The sequence below is a fragment of the Corvus brachyrhynchos genome, unplaced genomic scaffold, assembly GCF_000691975.1.
Source record: "Corvus brachyrhynchos isolate BGI_N302 unplaced genomic scaffold, ASM69197v1 scaffold59, whole genome shotgun sequence".
NCBI lineage: Eukaryota > Metazoa > Chordata > Aves > Passeriformes > Corvidae > Corvus > Corvus brachyrhynchos.
The window spans coordinates 1,670,850-1,675,886 of NW_008246054.1; positions in this window are offsets into that span (position 1 = coordinate 1,670,850).

The window sequence follows — 5,037 nt, forward strand, 5'->3', positions numbered from 1 at the left end:
CATTCCTGCCTGAACCAGGAACAATGCACCAAAAATAGCAAAGCCTGCTTTTATTCCTATCAATGCCCTTCTCCCCACAGCAACCAATACAACATGAAGTCTGCTAGGAGGACAACTTCTAACCAACTACCAATCCAGTCACTTCATGGTCCTGGAACATGTTTCAGAGGACAACTGAAGCAGAGTGTAAGAGGAAGAATAGATGTGGTTTGTCCATGAATGACAACACACCTCTGGTTATTTGGTTTCATTTTCAAAATCATGTGTGGTACTTACATACCCTTTTCAAACTCATTTTAAGATCCACTGACTTTCAGTGAGAATTACTCACTGGGAAATTAAGGTATTTTGAGAAGTTTTACACACTGTATGTGTCTATCTGGTATTACTCGCATGTATCTTAAAGGTAAGGCAGAGTTCTTAAAGATGCTTTTGTTTAAAGAATTCGTATTAAAACGTTTCTATAGAAGTTCCCTATTGCACCACCTATACAACACACAGATCTCTGAAAATACCTAAATCAAAGATCTTGAAACACAGACTAAAAATAAGCATCAAACACTAAATATCCCTTTGGCTTTACTGTTTTCATTCAAACAGAGCAAACTCATCTTCCACACTGACAGCAGGAGTAGAGGAAGCAGGCTTTGATCACAAGCAGCTGTAAAGATCATCCAGGCAAGGATCAATTTAGCACTTTATTTTAGTATAGTGTGTCTGTCTTGAAGTGCTAATTTCACCTATTTCCCAAGTCTTTCAATCCAACACCTTTCACCAACATTACCTACAATTAAATAACAAGCATCCTGTGCTCTTCCACACTCCATGTCTGGCGCAGACAGTAAACAAACCCCATGCGGATCTTGGGGCACAGCTGGCCCAGCCTAACCCGCAGTGTCACAATACAGAATTGCAACACCAGGACGTCCCAATCAGCCCAACTTTGCCAGTCTAACAGTGAGCAGAAGTCTCATGAAATTGCACAAGATAGGAGAGCAGAGGAAAGGACAGTGGAGCAGGTGACTGAGAGAAGCTTTTGTCAGTGATGTAGCAGCAAGCAAAGCTCAGATACCCTACCGTGCTAGAATCAGCCACAGAGGTTCACTGGATTAATGGTCAAGCACTCGAGGTGCAAAAGTAGTCTTCGAATATAAAATATTGCCTGAAGTTAACAAAATTTTCTATATCCTCACATTTTGCTTTGCATGGATTTAATTTCCTCTGTTCTGTGCCATCACGTTGTTCCGTACAGATTACCACATGGATCATTTTACCTGAATCAGAAAGCTCACAATGACAGAATCCCCACCAGAAAGCCTCCATGCCCATTAAAATAAGGGCCAGCCTAGAAGGGCACACATCAAAGACCAGCAGAGCAATTACTTGTGGCTTATGACTGCTCCGGAATCAAACCCCAAGAACAAACAGCAGCAGTGACAGTGCTCTTTAGGAATACCTGCAACTCATCTCAGACCCAAATGTTTCTGCTCTCACAGCTTAGGACAAAAGACCTCAGCCAAGCACAGAGCTCAAGTTTTGATGTTCTTCAGAAAGCCAGTGTCTCATCCCTTACAGGGTAAGGGGCTTTGGTTTGTTTCATCATAAATAGAATATGAGCTTTTGAATTCAGCACAGTTTAGCTCCTGACACAAAACTACACCACAATAATGCAGTGTGTTGCCTGAAGGTGTCTTTACACCTCCACGGGAGACAGAGTGTCTGGGTAAAACACATACGAAGAGGCAAACTTCTACCAACCTGACTTTCCTTGCTCATCTGTGTAATTAAATGGGTGTTCTGGCCTCTCCTCACACAACGAACTATTAGAAAGAGCTGCAAAATGAGAAAGTCAACACGGCTGGCTCTTGGGTCACTGCTTTCAATTTTACTTAAAATTCTAATTCACCGTGCAATTCCCCTTCACTGCTGTTATGCCTTATTCTCTACTCAAGACAATGTCCAGAGGAACAGCAGAGACCCCATTCACCATGCTAAAATCTTAAACAACTAGAAAGCAAACCTACCAAAGTTCAGATTAGTTACACAGACTTATAAAATATTTATCTTTTACTTTCCCTCCCTTTCCCAAATATTTGGCACTTGACCTGCAACTGGTGATCAAAGTTTTCCTTCTAAGTTCTGCCAGAATTAATTTAAAAGAGCTTAAAGCAAACAATATATAGAAAAAAGAAAACCTTCAATTTTACGTTACTGGAAGAGGTTGAGGCTTGAATGCCACCTTGAGACGTACAACAAGTAAAGAAAGGCACTCATAACTATGGCTGGTCTCACTCCATTTCCAAGGAATACCCATTTTCTGGTGTTCAGAACATTCATAGCCACACAAAAGGACAGAGGATAAATGGAAAAATCAGTATTTCAGGCATGAACTTCTTGGACCTGAGAGTCACCAGCAGATGTAGCACCCTTAGCACAGAATTTACAGGGAAATACAACACAAAAATAAGTTCTGGGTTTCCAGGGCAGAAATAAGCATGAGAACAGGTATGCAAACTAGAGAGGAAAAGAGACTTTTTTTCCCCATTCATATCTTTCTCAGCTTTTGTACCTCAGCTGCAGTTCCTAAAGTGATTCCACAAAGTTCCAATGTATCTGATGCAGAATGCACCAGATAAAGAACAATACAGCAATATTAACTAAATTCCTGAAGAACAGCAATTCATTTGCTTTAAAAAGCAAAGTCAGAAAGCTTGGCATGCAAAATAAACTTATATCCTCTATCCTCCAAAATATGAAACCACTAAGTATAGTGTTAAAAAACATGGAAAACAAGGTGACATGCAGAAAAGACACTGAGGTGGCTGAAATACCTAAATATAATGTATTTTCTGTTTCTATTCCTCTGGCTCTATGCACAGCTTAACAATAAATCCAGTATGGTTCAATTTAAAGATACAAAGTTCTGCTTTCTGAGTGTTCATCATTAGCATCTTAGTGTGGGTGAACAGTGGAATTTGTGGCAGAGTTCAGAGGCTTTACAGTGCACTTTGCAGAGTTGTGTTACGACAAAGAACCCAGCTTTCTGTAAGACTCTGAGCTCCTACAGCCTTGGACATCTGTGGGTTTTTCCACCTGTAAAATTCACCCAGTGCACACTCGTTTATTTAAAATACATTGCGAGTCCTGAAAAAAGCCTTGAAAATGCTCCAGGTCAAAGCCTGTGTTTTATCAGAGGTCTGGGAAAAAAACCAAAAAAACAGCGTACAAGAAATCACTAGCAATCTTTTTTCTTCTCACGTATCATATGATTAGTCTGCTTAATCATGTCTGATCTTTACCCACCTTCCCTGTGCAACACATACTCTCAAATGCAACAAGAAGTCCTTGGTACTCAAAATGAAGCAGGAAAGCCAGAGGAATACTGCATGTGAAAACACAGATTTAGGATGACTAAAGAGTAATTAATAAAAAATAACAACTACAAGTCTATCTTTTCTGTTCATTTTACAACACAGTGACAGCCACAGATGCTCCCACTAATTTCAAGAGCCAGAAAGAAAAGAAATATTGTTGTTTGGAGATAATGGTGTCTCCATTTCCACCCCTCTCCTCACAGATACCGGGAAGATGAGGGAATCATGAGACACTGTATGCAAAATCAGGCATCAGACAAACACAAGAGTTAAGCTAATGCAATCTTTGTTAACAATCCTTAACAGGTTGACAGCTATTGCCAACATCATTTTACTTTCAATCTTAATTTGAACTATCTGCTCAGAGGACAAAACTCTAATTTTAGGCTCTTGTAATCAGTAAATTCCCCATCCCAGAAACAAGCAGCCGGTCCTGGGAAACTGCAGTTTATAAAAGAAATGCTGACACTGCCTTAGCCAGCCCAGCACAGGAATGTTGCTGGAATGAATTAACTATGAACAGTTGGTTCATCCACGCGCCACAGCTGACGCTCCCCCAGCATCAGCCCCATCTCTGCGCTGTACAGCCGGGACAGGCAGGACACAGCACAGGCTGGAGGCTGGGAAAAAGGCAGTGCAGCCAGCAGCTAAATAAATTCTGGGGATGATGCTCTACGTACTGCTAGAGTTTCTCTCTTGTTAGGATTCAAAGACAAACAGGGAGTTACGCTCACCAGACAACCAGAGCACTTTAAAAATACACTGTGAAAGAACTGAGAAAAAAGGAGTTACATTCGGTGTGTGCTACTAAACACTGCCTGCACACGGGGCTGGAAATTGGAAGGAAATCCCTATGCCAAGCTCCATTTGTAATTTGTTTACTGTGCACACAAAAATAAGTTTGCTCAGGTCCTTGACCTTTTAAGTAGAGGCCCTTAAAAAGAATACAGCATTTCTGCAAGTCAATCAGCAGTGGGCAGCTTCTGTAATTACATGTTCTCTAAGTAGCCCAAAGTCTCAGAAATCCTACTGAGTTGCGCTTTAACAAAACCTGTAAGTTGAACAAAATCTGAAATACAGATCAAGCCATACCTGTATGCCCTACCTGTTCTCCAGCTTCTAGTCAAGAAATAAACACAATCTTTTTCCCCTGCAAACGTCTCACGTGATCTTTTCCCTCTCTCCAAACCTCTCCTGAATACTTTTTCTACTTCTCCTCCTCCCCCCCAAAATATCTTAATCAGGCAAATCTACACAGAGATAAACCACCAAGTTTACTTCCAGCAGTTCGATATCGACTTAATTTTTGCTGATAAGTGTTTTTAAACCAACTTAACACAATCTGTTTATACTTAATTTTCACCTCTAACTGACACAACCAGTACTTAAAAATTATCTACTGGGGACGTTTCAACTGAAAGAAACACTTCCTTGACAACAAGAAGGAAAAAAAGCACAAAACCCACCGAGGTTACGGTACATAAATCAAACAAAGATGCCTACACGCAACGAAGTGCCACATTTTAGGATCCACCTGGAATCGACAGGCAACAACCGACACCCCGCGACACGGAGAGGGAAAGCGGGTACCCGGCCGGTCCCTCCGCGTCAGCCCCGCGGAGCCCCGCGCCGCCCGGGCTGGCACGGCGGGGGAGAGCCGGCG